Raw genomic sequence first — 16,514 nt, 5'->3', positions numbered from 1 at the left:
CCTCAACTGACTTAAATTTCAACTAGCAGTATTTGGCTCTAAATAAGATGAGATAAGAAGAAATGAGATTTTTTTTCTGGAGCTATTTTAAGTGCATTGACTACTATATATAGTGTCAGAATAAGTGGCTGAAGTTAAATTTAAAAGACAAGCATGTTTATGCTTTGCTGTTTCCAAATACAGCCTCATCTGTTCCGAAGTCTGAACAACAGAAGAAAAACAAAAACTGTAGTAAGAAACCTCATCCTTGTGCAGACAAAAACAACTTTTTTTTTTTTTTTTCCAGTATAGAAGGTAACACCAAAAGAAAAACATGAGAGTGTCATGAAAGTTTCAGCTGTTTTGATATTAAAGGACTATTTCCGAGTCCTGCCTGAAGAAGTGGTGTACACTTAGGTCCTCTGTAAGTCCAGAATTTGCTATTCCAAGACAGTTGTAAAGTAGTCTCACTCATGCTTGGCTTCTCTGTATGTAAAATTCTTGCTTATGTGAATGAGGTAAAATCATAGAAAATTCTATATATTTCCATATGTAACCTTGCTAAGCTATCAAGGTCCGGGTTTTGAAAAAGAAGCATAAACACTGAAACGTGCTATGTCACTGCAGTACAGTTACATTTCAAATTTCAAGTAGATTGTGTTCAAAAGTGCTCTAATGTTGGCATTAATCTAGCACGTAGGACTTAAAAATGACTATTTCCCATTCTGTGCTTGCTGTATGCTACAGAAAATCTATACATGAACTGATTCTTGTAAAAAGAAGTGTTGCTTCCTTAAATGAAATCAAGATGCAATTTCCATTTTATCATCTTTTCACCCATTTTTTCAGGAGTGCCTGTTCTGGGGAAGAAAGGCAGAGACTGGAAAGTGGGTTTATTTACTTTCACCTAAAAGGTGTTTTAGAACTGGTAGAGCGATCTCACTTTTGAGGCATGCTTCGATAAATGTAATTTTTGGTTGCCATGCTAACAGGAAATCACTCAACAGAGTCCAGTAAAACAAAAGTGGATAAATGACATTTCCTTGTAAAAACGGGGAAATATATTAGATTAAAAAGACTGCAGGTTTCTCCAATAGCAGCGATTTTTGCAAATCTGCCTTTTTGTAGAGTGTAATTTTCTGTCAGCGTTTACAGCTCCAGGGCATCAACTGCTTCTTTCCAACAAGACTACGGCCTCTGTCCTGTCGCTCCAACAGCGAGCACCTTGCAAATGTAAACCTAACTCACGGATGAATCCCACCAGGAGCTTTATAATGCTCCTCTCCTATCTACCTCGCATTTCTCCATCCTCCAGGCAGGAGGTCCTTCCCGGAAGGACCTCAACCTTTCCAGTAAGCTCCCTCCGGGCTGCACCGCGGCTCTCTGCGGGGAGCGAGGTCCCCTCGGGGGGCCGGGAACCTCCCATTGCAGCCTCCCTCGCTTTTTGTCCGGAGCCGGGGACAAATGCGGGACTTTGTCCAGCTCTGAGCCGCCGGGGAGCCGTCCCCTGCCCTCTCCCTGCCCGGCATCCCCCGGCCCCCGGGCGCTCAGCTGTCCTGCAGGTGTCACACTTCACCCAGCCACCGAGGGATGCCGCTTCCCATGGTACTGGCTGCGAGACAAAAAAAAACACCTTTATTATGTACAGGGGAAAGAAAAGGGTCCTAATTCTCCCTTGGGCTCTGACCAAGGAGGTGCGCAATGTCGTTCAGTGCTTGTGCCGGCGCAAAAGTTAGCTCAGACCGTCCTGGGGACTTTTATTTATTTATTTATGGTAGAAGGACAAGAAGGGAATTAAAGATTCAGAAGGAAAATATAACAAAGTTAATGAGAACTTACTTGGTTTAGGTGCATGCGTTGACAGCCGGCATCTTCCTTCAACAGCTTTAACAGGTCACATTTTCCCTCGGCAGTACCCTTCTCAATCCTTTTTGTAAGTTAAATCCCTTTAAGAGGTGTTCTTTTTAGTTCACTGGCTCTCGTCCGCCTCAGCCACTTTCCTCCATTATTTTTCTTACTTTATTTTCTTCATCTTTGCCCCACACTCAGACGCTCGGACTCACGCCCACGAGTTAGAGGGTCTCCATCATCCCCAGCCCAGGGGACCGCGCCAGCCGCCCGGCACCGGTGCAACAGATGAGAGGCAGCTTCATCCCCGGCTCCTCAGTGCGGCATCTCCTCACCGCCTCGGAGAGCCTCATGGTGCCTGCAAAAAGTCCCCGCTCCTTCCGACGCGACTATTCCTTCCCCCCCCCCCCCCCGGAGCGCAGCTCTGCGAGGCGTGGGGCGGGAGGAAAGGCGCAGGAATGAAGGCGAGGAGACCACGGAGGGGCAGACACGGGGGCTTTCCCTCCTCGGCGCTCTCTCCTCGGCCGGCCGCACCGTTTGCCTCCGGGGGACCCCTCCCGCCGCCGCCGCCGCCGCCCCCGCGGCGCTGCCCCCGCCGGCCCCCGGCGCCCGCACCCGCGCCCCCCCGCGGCCGCACCGCGCTCCTGCGCACCCCCCCGGCCCCGCTTCTCGGCGGAGCCCTGGCTGCTCTCACGCCGAAGTGTCCCCCCGGGAGGGTGAGGAGAGGGAAAAGGGCCATCGGGTGGTGGGGGCGTGATGGGTGAGCCGAGGAAAGCACCGCGCCGGACGGTGTAACTGCAAACTTTGCTGTCGCATCTTTGGGGAAGACCTGGACCGCTCCGAGTAGGGCTGTCGCCGAGCTGCTGCCCTGTCCGGAAGGGTCCCTGCCCCTTTCCCTGCCCCGGCACCACCGGGTCCGGCCGGCCAAGAGTCGCACTTGATGGATCCCGCACTTGCGGGACCGAGCCGGAGCCAGGATTCAAAATAGCAGAGCGGAGAGAGGGAGCCTAGGTACCATTTCCTCACTTTTCTTTTCCCTAAAATTAGGACATACACGAGCTTGGAAATGGCACGAAAAAGACGCAGCGTGTTGAGCCAGTTTCCAAGATAGCACGACCAAAAATATTTATTTATTTATTTATTTATTTATTTGAGACCTTTTCGGGGGCTCGGTCCCCGTGTTGGGGTCAGGCACGGAGCACGGTATGCACCTGCCGCCCCACAGGTGCAGGGTCCTGCCCCTGGCCTGGGCCAGCAGCCCCTGCCGCCCCCCAGCCCTGCCTGCACCGCCCCGGCCGGGGGTTGCCTCTGGCCCGACACTGTTGCTGTCCGTAGGGACTACACCACCACCAAACACCGCTTCAGCGTTTCCCGAGTTTGCCCGAAGCACTGGGAGGCTATCTTCCACCCCCGGGCTCCCGGGAACAGCAGGGGTTGCAGGGGAAGGAGGAGGAGAGGGAAATAAGCACACGGGAGCAGAGGGAAGGAGACAGGGCAAAGCTGTCCAAGGAGGGGAGAGGGCATGCAAAAAAATGTGAAATGATGTGAAATGCATCACCCCACATCTCTAGCAGAGACCTGAGCACACTGAGATGTGAAACGCTTGATGAAGCAGGCAAGCGCACACGCCTGGAAATGCCATTACAGCAAGCGTTAAGGAACTGCCAGATGCACCGCTTTTGATGGCAGCTATTTGTACAAGCACCAGACCTGCACTGGCAGCAGAGAAAAAGGAAGCAATGATGCAGCCACTCTGCATCACTGCTCAGCAGGAGCTGAGTGGTGAAAATGCCAGATTAATTCTGCTCTGGGACTGTCACGGTTGCAGCACCGAGCCTCTGTATCAGAGCGCTCCTGGGTGAACCACTGCGATACATATTTCAGATGTGCCCAAATTAGTTACTGTTAAGATTTTGGCAGAACATAGCGCCTTTGGGGAGCCCCGCAGAAAACAGCCCGGTGCCACTGAGCAGTGCAGTGCGCAATCCAGACATGTTGTAACAGGTCTCTGCCTGGCTCTTCCTGAGAGATGTTAATTGCACTCATGAGATCAACTTGTGTTGATTCAAGTACAGATCAAATGCCAAAAGCAGCTGCTCTGGTAAGCTGATCCACTCATTCTAGTACACACTCACGCATATAAGTGTTTATCTCTCTATATATACACAGACACATAGTCATACACCCCAAATCCATTCAAAGACAGGGAGAGAGAAGTAGAGGTACCCCGTAGAGACAATGACAATCTGCAGTGAAGTACAGAAAAGACTACACTGTTTTAGATTACATTGGAACTGCTACTGAGAGCTGATCTAGATCTTACTGGAGTATTTGTACACCTTGTGCATGAATTCATCAGCTGCTATCAGCACTAGTGAGATTAGACTGCATTACTACACACTGGAATTGTAGACAAAACTTTCAGAGGTTTTTGATGCTCACTTCCAAGAGCAGAGCATTTTTTTCCCCACACATTTCCTTATTAGATCTTGAGAAGCAAAGTTCTATTTTGAGTGTATCATGTTTAATTTATCACTAGCAAATACCTCTATAATTAACAGTATTTCCTATGCCTTTTTATGTGTATCATGACATTTCTTCTTTTCAGGGGTGAATGCAATGTGGCACTATCAATGTGCTTTACGGTTTCTGGCATTTTACATATGATAACCCATTAGCAGTCTCCTGTGGGTCTTGCCAGTGCTTATAATTCCCAATTAAACTAATGTTCAGATAAAATCTCTGTGGTCTTACTCAGAAGAAAACAAAGTAAATAGAATTTTATCTCTGATTCAGGACAGTGGGGTCTGGATCTTTGCAATGTCCTGAATATATGTTAGTATATTTTATTCCCAGCATGTAGCTAGATGCCAAATGTTTCTCAGCAGTAGGTACTGTATCAGGGAGAGAGTGGTATAGGGAGAAAATTAAACATTCTGTGAAATGTGTAACACATACTGCGGCTTTAGAGGTTATGCTGTAACAGCACGGCTGGGCCTTCCGTTATCTGTGCACAGTGTCACACCGAATTAGGTTTCCCTTGGGACATGCATTTCGACCACTCCCGTTATACCACTTTCCTAAGAACACCTACTGATGAATGCCCAGCAGCTGATCATTTTCATTTCAGCTAAATTTTATGTATCTGCAATACCAATCATGCTGCTTTTTCCCCCTTCTTTCTGCAGTTTGTGTGAATATTAGTAGGGTGTATTTTATTTCATGAACCACTAAACACAGGAAAAAAAAAAAAAGATTAAAGGAAGCTTGAAAAATAAGAGAAAGCTGCAAATTTAGCAAATGATAATTGATTTAGCGTTGCAATATCATTGGCTACAGGTAAGAACATCTGTAGCAGGTGTGAGACAGGATAGCTTTATCAAAACCAGTGAAGCTGAATCAGCTTACCCGAAGAAATAGCTCATTATTTTTACGTCTGTAAGGAAAGGAAAACCACAGCAGAAATGCTAGCCAGGTTTGCTCAGTGCCAGGTAAAAAGTATCGCTAATATTCTTCTCTCTCAGATTCTTTTCTTTTTGTATCAATGAAAGCTTTTCTTAATATTAGCATGAAAGTGTAACGGATCATTTTGACTAAGATGAAAATTTATATGCATTAGAAAAAAAAATTACAGCAAGTATTTGAAATAATCTAGTCAATTGATTAAAATGAATTTTATTTTTTATTAATTTAGGATAATGGAGGAAGATTTCCTCAGGTTTCTATTGTTTAAGCATAATTTTAAGTATGCTTCTATTGATATATTACCCATTAGAAATAATGTAACTTGAAATCACAAAGTACAGTAATATGTCTTGTTGCAGTTTAGAATTTTTCTACATTTGTTTTGGAGACTACATTGTTAGAAAAAATACAGATTATCATTTTTTTTGCTGTATTACTCTAATTTATGAAATCTGTAACAAGTTAGTTCAATTAGTTCTATTGTTACAGGCCATGCAGTTCCCCCAGCCAGAACTTTTTGCAAGTGGTAAATTGTTCTTGCCAGCCCACACCAGGCATTCCATACTCTTCAGTCTTTTCCTTCCACATAACTCAGTGTATTGCCATTTATGTACTTTAGTCAAAACTAAAGTTTCCAAGACTACAGACTTGAGAAAAAGAGACTCTGTTTATTGAATGATTGAAGAACATTAAAAAAATGTGAAAGGAACAGAGAAAAAAAAATAAAAAAAAAAAAAACAGCATAAATATTTCATTTTTAATTAAGCATTTATTGGGAATGTTTGGGGTATAAATTGTTCTTGTGAACAACAGAGAGAAAAGGGCCATGAGAGAAAGTGGTAGGAACATGTGAAGGGAAGGATAAGTAGAAGGTGAGATGTTGATCTGGGGATGAGAATAAATAGTCCTTAAAGCAGGCAAGTACTGATCTCAGCTGTGGGACTATTAGGCTCGGCCTTTTTTTCTATCCCAAACTATTCTAGAATCTGGAACTGTGTGTGTTTGTTTGTTGGTTTTGGCTTGGTTTGGTTAGTTGGTTGGTTGTTTCACTGTAATAATAAAAATATCGACAGGGTAAAACACAAACTAACCACTGAAAAAAAAATCCAGTACCAAATTTTGGTATTTCGTCAACTTTAGTGTCAAGTCATGACATATATAGTGCAGGTTTTCATGTGACCTCCTCCAGAGTTCCATGCTATTCAGGTAAGAGAATAATTGTTTCTCATATTTTAATAGAGGGATACAGGTCCCTTAGCTTTATTAGGAGCTAAATTACTACTTTATTATTTATTTTTTTTCAGCTTACGTTAGGGACATGCAGAATTCTACATAGACTTCTCATTTCGTTACTATTTAAAATTTCATATTTTTAATGGACAGCAAGCAATTAAACTTCCTTTACCTAACTACATTTTTCTGTTCTCCAGAATTTACATTTCTTATTTTCACTAGCATGCTATAACCTTTTTCTCCTTTGTTCTCTTACCCTGAGTTTTGGAATTATTTATACTTATTTTTCTGACATCAGAGGGTGGAAATTGGTACAATATTATATTCTTTCAGAAGACCCAGCTGTTGCCTTTTTGATCTATTAATTTATCTATTTTTGACACAGTCTTTTAGTAGTTTTAGTAAAACACCGATGTAATGGAACAAATCCAGTGCTAGATTGCGATTCAGCTCCAGATTAGAGACATCTGAATTTAGGTGTACATATTTGAACTGATGAGCATCTTACGCTCCCTCTAGAGTCAGTAGAACTCTATTTAATACAGTTAAGGGATCTTATAGAAAAGTTCATCTTTGAATATGGATTTTGACTTCAGGATATGCTGAATAGTCTAAGCGCCATACTGAAAGGGAGCAGACACCAAAATAGAGGTGCCTCGTGCTGTCTGAGGTTCCCAAGGCTCTACAAGACATCTGCAGTAGGTGGGCAAGTAGGATTTGTTTCACTTTGTTTTAATAAGATCTAGTCTTACGGGTGACCTGTATCTTTTTTGAGATGCTCTGCGGCATCTCACAGGGCATTGGACACCTAGGCACAGGCACCTGAATCCACACTCAATTCCTCTTGGCTCTAGTAGGAGATAAGACCCCTATCTCACATGTGAATGCCAGCATTACAGATAAATAAAATCAGGTGTATGAATCATGATCCTTACAATTGCATGACAAAAGCATTAAGACAGTGATGGAAAAGGTAACTTCGTTGAAAAGGAATAGAAAACAAACCTAAGCAATGATCCCTTTCTCATTTTCTGAAAGAGCTGAAACCTTTACCTGTGTTTATGAGGATGGTAACTCGGTAAAAGGTTTGAAATTGTGGAAACAAATGGGATATTTCAACTGGGAGATAAAGGGAATCAAGAAACAGAATTCCAGGGCAACTAGCCAAATGTTTTAGGTATCTCTAAGAGTATGGGGAATAAACAGAAAGAACGAGATGTCTTGCAGTACAAACAAAGCTATAACTTAATTGGCAAGACAGAGACTTTGTAGGATAAATCAAAGAACTGGAGTGTTGATATAGAAGGGTACAGGCTGTTCAGGAAACAAAGGCAGGAGGAAAAGAAAAAGACAACATTACATTACCAGGAATGTGTTTATGATCTTCTGAAAGAGATGACATATGACAAAAGTTTCTAGAGGGAGAATGAACAGGGTTTCAAAAGAGATGTTTAACCAAATTTAGCTCAAATTATCAATTTGAGAGGAGAAGTCATTGAACACCTTAAGCAATCAAAAAAAATGTAATGGAATCTTTTCTGGAAACTTTTTGGAGACGTGGCTTTGCATCTTCAATACTTAGAGTGTATAACTAGGTTTTATTCTGTCTTAATGGAGAGAAACGACTGAAAATGCAGATGGAGGCCCTTCAGACAAATCTGATAAAAGTGACTTTGAAATAATAGAAATAAACAGTGGAGTAATTACAATGTACTTAAAAAAAAAAAAAAAAAAAAAAGGAAGGGAAAGAAAAGGAGGTGGTGACAACCTTAGATGACTGGAAAGAAAGGCTTGGAGATTTTAGTGGAACATACAGTCAGGGAGAGAGGGAGAGGCAGCCATACCAAAGCTATTGCAAATAGTAATAAATTTTTTTTAAAAAAGCAATAACTGCAAGAATGCCATAGGCTTTCAGAATATATTAGCAAGAACTAATGAGAAGTTATGACACATGAGAAATCGTTGTTCTGCTCTACCTAAGCATCACTTTTTGAAGCTTTGGACTTCATGTTTGATAGTGGTGTTAAGAAAAAAATAAATAAATGCGGAGAAACTAGAGGCCAGGTCACCTTTCAGAAATGTTTCAATGTATTTGGCTTGTTATGTGTAAGAAAAGATGCCTTTAAACTATAGTTATATAATTACATAGTTTATAGTTGTATAAAAAATAGTTGTAAAAAGACAGCTAGCATATTCACCAGATAGAGGAGTAAAGTAATAAACTTTGGATTTTAGCAAGGAAAATCTAAGCTTAATCATAAGTAGGATGTTTCAGACTATAAAAAAGGAGTTAAACAGTGGAAGATTTCACTTCAGGAAACTGTGGAATCTTTATTTTTGATACTTGTGAGCCTTTTCCTGGGAGTAGCTTTTTTTCCTATTTTAGGATTCTCTAAGTGGCCATAATGAGACATTTTTCTCCAAAGCTTACTGTACCCCTTTTTTTATATGACATTTTGGGAAACTGAGTTTTCATGCTTTTAAAAGACACATGCAGCCAATCTGTTTGCACTCTCAGATGCCATTTGAACAGTGTGACTCAAATTTGGAAGCATATGTACCTTAAGAGAGCAAATAACGTTTCTGTCCTGGCTTTTACGTATGGAAATGGTGAACTCTATCCTTCAGATAGAATCTCATGAAAGTTAATAGGACACTAATGCATGTAAATGCAGGTTGTGCTCATTATGTTCTAGGACAATAGGACTTTAAATGAGGATTAATATGCCTAACCATAGGCCACCTTTTATTCCTTAGGGTATTGTGGAGGTCCACACAGGGTCAGTAGATGTCTGACAGCAGATCCGCACCCACCCAGAAGAGCAACTGGGATATCCCACCAACCAGGTGTTCCACTGTTCTGTCTTAGCATTAGTTTTTCACTTCCTTTTTTTTTTTTTTTTTCCCAGCTAACATTTTGATATTTTTCTTTGACCTCTATTTGTAACAGATATTGATACTAAACTGTTTTAAAAGCAAATCATAGACTAATTACCCAAACTTTAATAAATACATATATAAATATTAACCCCACATGATTCTTCTGCTTCTCTCTCCATCAGACAAAGAAATCCATCAGTAATGCTTTTAATGCATCAAAAAGGGACATGCTTTTAGAAATGTATGGCTTTTACAGTATACTAATGTTCTGTTTCCTACTGTCTGAAGAATAACAACAGTTCAGCTTGGTGGTGGGATGTGTTGAAGGTATCTAAAACCTGAGACACAGAATATAAAATTCAGTCATTTGCAGAAGGACACTAGAACAAGAAGGGGAAGGAAGATATTCAGGCTTGAAATATCAGTTCTGTTCCTACCTTGTAAATGCTTCTTTTGTGCTTTTTCTGATATTCGTTTTTCTTACTTGTGATGTGGTAATCATTTTTTTTATCAGAACATTATTACTGTGCACTCAGTATCTAGGAGGAAATCATAAATGTCTGTAAAGCCATTAAACTCCCTGTAAATAGTAACAATGATAACAACAAGAGATTTGCCCACAGTGGATGCTGCACTGATTCTGCATTTTAGATAACAGTAGTTAATCTTTGTTTCAGATGTTTTCGTGAATGTAAAACACTGGGAGAAGATTATTTCTGTGTATAAAATATTTCTGATATCCAGTCTTGCTATGCATACTGAGACACCCTACTAGTTAAGCTTACTGATTATATGTATGTGTGCGTGTATATATATATACACATATATATATTTTTTTTTCTTGTAGCAGATCATATTAGTGAGCTTAGAAAAGTCAGAGGGTATCAGGAAGGTAACAAAGAATGTTTAGAGATTGAAGTTACTTTCATTTAACAATTGGAAATAATTTCTTTTGCCAGATCTTTTATGCTTGTATATAGCTAGGCAGAAATAAACCAAAAGAGAATTAACTCATGTTTTTATTATTATCATTTTAGAGTACTTTGGTAGTTTTTTTAATATTTTTTTGTGTGTTTTTGTGTGTGACAGAAGAATACCAAATGGTCTTGTTGGATTTTAAATTGCTTAATGCAGTATTTAGGTACATTTTTGGTATATATTCTCCAAGCAGTGTTAAACCCAGAAAGAAATTTACTTAATATTTCATTATGAGTAACAGAAAAACAAGGTAATTTGTTGCATAGATTTTCAGAACGCTGCTTAATGAGTAATCCTGAGAGAGAGAACTTCTATTTTTCCTGCATTAAATGGATACCATTATTTTCCCATTACTCTAGTGTGTTTTGCCCATAATTATTAGCTCAAGAGAAGTGACAGAAGCTGGGCAGGGGGAAGGGAAGAACAAGCATTCAGAAAGTATGGGAGTATTAATATTCTCAGCCATGAGGTGTATAGTTTCTAGGTGTGTATTTACCGTAGTGTGATTTACCATCAAAGAAAGACCGATAGATGGTGCTATAGAGACAATTTGCAATCACTGCACAGATGTGCAAGGTGCACATCATTTTATTCATACACATCTGCGTAAGGTAGGAAATAGGCTCAAACAAAGAATTAATTCTACCCTTCTCTCTCTTTTTTTTTTACACACCCTTTTCTTACACACACCTTTGCTTTATAGAGTTTCATGCTCAGTTCTAAGCCAAAGAACAGAAATCATGTATGTTCGCGTTGAGAAATATGTATCATGTGTATGTAAGTATCTAGGTATTTTCATTTTTATTGAAGCTTGCCAGTATTTTATTTCAGTTTGGTAATTTTTCTGGCACTGTACTCACTGTAAAATTATCATAGATCTTAGTCTGATATGCTTTGGTGAAAGTCTGTGGTACAGGATGTCATCTCTCTGTGTTTTGTATAGGTGTGTCTTAGTGCACAGAGCTTTGTGCACAGAGCTCTTGTCACTTAATCACCAACTGTGGGATCAAGGAATGGTAGCTTTGCTGTGTCTGCTTGCTGCTTCTGGTCACTGCCGCTCTTGGGCAGGAAAGCTGACTGATGTAGACAAGAAGAGTTTATATTCCATCAATGCTATGATGGGATCACTACTGGGGATCAAGAAAATAGAGATGTATGACAGTCAAACTGTCATCTCCATGAGATCCTGAAAAGTCTGTATCTCAGGATAGTCTGGTTATGCTCAGATCCTGCTTTCATGGGTGCCTAGTTTGTATACAGTTCCTAGGACCTCTGGTGAGATCCACCTAACCAGATGCTAAACATCTACAGTACAGATGTCTGCATGAGGCACTTCCTTGCATATGCAGACAAAATGTTTCGGCATATATTTTCATAGATAAGATGAATCTTGTCATAGGACTGCCTGTTTTTCTTCAATGACTACAAAAATAGAACACCGCTTTTAGCCATCATATAAATATCTGCAATGAATCCCATCCTTGTAGACCAAAGAAACACAACTGAACATGGTCCTTTGGAAAAGGACATGTAAGAAAAGTTGCAACTTGGAAAGAGGAATTTACAAAAATGATATCCATAGTGTATAGAGTAAGCTGGATTTGCATTACCTCAGATGAAATCTTTAAGTCAAGATTCATTTTGTTTGATAAGTAATGAATCCTTCTTTTTCTAGACATCGTGTGGTCTATAAGTGTGTGGGGGATTGGTCCCTTCTGCATCATCCATAAAACTATACCATAACTGGGAGTTGATATTAGTAAGGACTTCATCAGACAGCAGTGGTTCGTGTCTCCTGGTCCTGTAACCTAAACATGGTCTGATGATGAAGGTATACTACATCTTCCAGTAAGAAAATTTAGATGTGTCAGATATGGAGATGGGATAAGTAATTAAGAGAGATACCATAAGGGAGCAACTGCATTTAATGGCACCATTTTTCACCTGAAAATATCTATGAGGCAACAGGATATGATTTTCATATCTTTTGGACCTGTACTGTCTTGTTCTACTCTCAATGGTGTACTCAATGGAGTTACTGGATTGCCTTTCTCAGAGTCTATAAAGACTGTAATCACTGTTACTCAGACATCAGAGATAGAACTGAGCAAAATGGGGAAATGATTATTTCATCTCTTTGACATTAATTACTTGTTCAAATTCCACTCTTTAATGTTTTTCTACAATAACTCCAGTTCATTCAAGGTCAGTAATGAGTATCTAGATTTTGTAAATACTCTGCTGTATTCTCTTAAATTCACTACATTTCTGAAAATTCCTGACTATGAATATATTAACTAGAATTATTAAGGAGATAAGCACACAAAAGAAGATGTAGTTAAATACATTTTTAATATCAGAATGAGAGATAATGAGGACGTGTTTATAGTAATCTTCCAGCTTTACTCATAATGCTTCTCTAGGGGAGCAAAATATTTGAAGCAGCTGTTTGGATAATTTGGATTAGAGTTGAAAGTCTATTTGGAAGGCAACTATTTGTAAGTTATACACGTTGCTGTAGAAGAATGGTAATAAATAAGCATACTCACTGAACAAAGGATATTTATTGCAATAGATTAGTCTGTGCCTATGTAAACTAGCACAATGCTTTTATTAATAATGACTTGTAACAGATAATCCCTGACTTTTATCCAGCAGGAGTTAATGGAAAAAGAGCTTGGAGACATGGTTTTATAAAACAACAACAAAAACAGAATACGAATATCCAAAAGCTTTATCATTAAGTGCCTTTTTGACCATTGGAGACATCATATCCATTGTCAGAAATAATATAATGCTGTCACTTTCGTTGAGATTTTGTACTCTGCACTACTATCCAAATTCCTTGCTTAAATACATAAAATATCATTTCATGGCTTGCTAGAAGTCTTTTTTTTTTTTTCCTCCTAGATAATTTTGTGGGTGGAAATACTTCTGTGTAATTGTATCATTTATACAACTGCCATTATTTTCAATAATTTTAGGTTTATTATGCATGTTAAAATTTATGAATAGTTTTCCAAACTTAAAAAATTACTTGAACTATGGAAAAAAATCAAGAAAAAATCAGATATCTTGTGACTATTAGTTAATCTTCTGTCCTTGTAGTGACTTCTGTAACAATTTTAAGTCTACAGAGACCTTTCCCTCTGCTAAAATATTTGTATTTGTTATCAGTTAGTTTTAATGTACGAACTGTTTCATCTGTCACTCTAGAAAAAAATTCGTATGCACTAGCTGCTTTCATATCTCACACATGAATAAAGAACATTTTTCCTGCTTTGTCTCCTAAACAACAGTTTCCAAAACAGTCAATACCAGCCATATAAAATGCTGAATATGAAAATGATTAAAAAGTAAATCTGACACTTATGTCTTGTTTCTATTAGAGGAAAAAAAACAACACAAAACAAAACAAAAAACTTGCTGAGGTCTGACAAGTCATGGAATTCATATATTTAATTTAGAGGCAATAAATCTTTTAAAAGTAACCTTCCGCATGTTTAATCTTAACAGGTTACTGTTAGTGAAAAGACATCATGGAATTAGAGAATGTTTTGGGACCTTAAAGATCATCCCCCTGCCATGGGCAGGGATTCCTTCCTCTAGATGAGTTTGCACAAAGCTCCATCCAACCTGGCCTTGAACACTTCCAGGGATGTGGCATTCAAAAATACGGCAACCTCTTCAAGACAGGGCTAGTGATAAGGGAGAGATCAGAACACAGGCATATATATGGAATCCCAGTCCAAAATTACAGCAACAGTAATTATATACAGAATTTTTCCAGCTTTGTTATAGAGATAACCAGCTTGCTACAGGACTGGCAACTGGGCTTTCCTGTAATTCTTTATGACCATTTTTTTTCTAAATGGGGAAAGAGGATCAAGAGCATCAAGCTCTGACATATCCATTATTTGTCATCCATCTTTCTTCTGTCAGCTGACCATATTTAATCCTGACTACAGTTAATGAAAGAGTTAATGTAACATCAAAGATTGTTCTCAGTTTTGAAGCCTTGTTTCTATTTTTTTTTAATTATTATTATTATCTATGACAATGTATTACTAGAAACTTCCTCCACAAACAGGGTTTTCCCAAGAGAAGAAACAACAACCATATTTAGAGAAGTTTTTACAGAAAAGAGATATGGAAAAAAGGACTGACGTGACTAACATTTACTTTTGAAATGGCTTTCTTTAATATAAACAGTTTGTGATGTTTACTTACTAACCAAGCTTAAAAGGGTCAGGCAAACGCATATTTCATTAGTATTTTCTTACTAGTAATAAATTTTCAAACTGAAAGCTGTTTAATTCCCTGAGGTCATCCAAAAAACACTTCTTAGTATAGCTGGCATGTTACTTGAGATATGTGTAATTCTTCTAATGAAGACAGTACTTCATTGACTCTTCAGAGCTAGAATTGAAGCTTGAGGATCCCCAAAATTAGGTTACAGTTAAACTTCTTTTGGTAAAATGATCCGTGCAGAGTAAAAATAAAGGCATAATGCCATTTCCTTTCAATAAGCAAGTTTTTTAAGGCATGTATAGTTAGATTATTCTTGGACTTTGGAGAAATCCTGCAGGAGAGAAATGGGGTAGAAATCCTCTTCATGGAGTTCAGCCTTACATTTCACAGTTCTTTGTTCTGCCAGTCTCAGCCATGTGAGAAGACAGCGCCAGTGCCAGATACAGATAGCACTGGTTTTAATTTGTGCTATTAGACAGGAAACAGACCACCTATCATGGTGAAAAAGTGCTCTTTATGGGTGACATTGCTCACTTTGTCACTGTATTGCAGCCACAGGAGAAGGCTGCTGGAACCAGGAGGAGAGAAGCAGCCCCGAGAGGCACAGTGATGATGGAGGAACAGAGAAATGCACTCAGATCTGTTTCAGCTTCAACGGGCAAGTTCTTCAAAATAAAAAAGCAGCTGGACAATTATACTGCTAGAGGAAAGGACTATTACAAAGTGAGGATGCTCAGCCTTAGGCTCTGCATTAGAATCTCTGTAAATCCTGAAGCACATCAGGCTTGGTGACTGTAGAGTCTCACTGGAGAGGAACCTTCTGGAGCTTTCAGAAGGAGCAGAAGTTCTGTGTCAGGGTACCTAATGGATCCTAAAACAGAACTGCTCACCCCTGAAACATTCCTGACAGGAGCCTGTGCAGCACTGTTTTTCAGATGGAAATACCCCAGTCCTGCTACCTAAATCACTCTAGTGCTTGACTATCAGTATTGAAAGAGAGCTTTCCTGAAGCCTAGACTAATTCCTCATTTTGTAATGTCAAACACTTCATTCAGGTCCTGTAGAAAGACCTTATCCAATTTATTATGGCAACTCTCACATGCATGCTTAAGAACTGTTTTATGTATTTCTTCTTGATTTTATTTTCTCTAAATGGGCAATACAAGTACTTTGGGCCATGTATTTATATTACTGACCATTTCTATACAAATAAATGTTCATCTCTCCTATCTGAACAAGCTGTGCACTTCTATATTAATGTTAAAACATTGACTTATATCTTCATTTTTTTAATCTGTTTTTCTTACATCAATCTGCAAGCATCTGAGGTATTCAGAATTGTCTTTTATCTTCTTTCAGAGTGACATTTCTCATTCAGAGTGACTCTGCATCTGCTCAAAGACATGGATAGTAGTAGTAGCTCTACTGTCTTGTAATCTTGCAAAGACTTTGCCAGTGATTGTTCAAGCATGAGACAGTAAGAGTCAAAAGGCTGGATGGGTCTGAACAACTTTTCATAACATTTTGGTGTCCTGTAAAACAGCACATACCCACAGAATTCATGCCAACTCAGTGGGGTGAACTTTTCCATCCATAATCAGCAGAGATTTACTGACTGCAGGTGCCCATACAAACTACATTCACCTACTAAAAATAGCAGAATAAATCCCCCCCCCTTTTTTTTTCTTGCATATTTCATCCAATTTTCCCTCTTTTCCTCACTTCTAATTCTTAAAAAAAAAAAAAAAAGAACACTGTGGAGAGTGCATACTGCACTGTAGTTGATTCTTTAGCACAAGAGAGAGAAAACTATTTTAGAAGCCCAAAATATTTTATTAATAACCCTTCTAGGGACACTAAATCACACACATATGCTTGAA

The 16,514-nt window shown here is 39.3% G+C and overlaps 1 protein-coding gene across 1 annotated transcript in view; it reads right to left on the bottom strand.

Annotated features, from left to right (window-relative positions):
- The window catches only part of TRPC4 (transient receptor potential cation channel subfamily C member 4), a 166,073-nt gene extending 163,673 nt beyond the window's left edge, over nucleotides 1-2,400 (bottom strand). Inside the window, exon 1 of the mRNA XM_040543339.1 lies at nucleotides 1,819-2,400. The gene's annotated coding sequence lies outside the window, so the exon portion shown is untranslated. The remainder of the gene's footprint in view (nucleotides 1-1,818) is intronic.
- Between the last annotated feature and the right edge of the window lie 14,114 nt (nucleotides 2,401-16,514).

Source organism: Cygnus olor, chromosome 1 (genome assembly GCF_009769625.2).
Source record: "Cygnus olor isolate bCygOlo1 chromosome 1, bCygOlo1.pri.v2, whole genome shotgun sequence".
In the NCBI taxonomy this organism is placed as follows: Eukaryota; Metazoa; Chordata; class Aves; order Anseriformes; family Anatidae; genus Cygnus; species Cygnus olor.
Note: the sequence above shows the minus strand (reverse complement) of the source record. Positions and strands in the feature narration are given on the sequence as shown.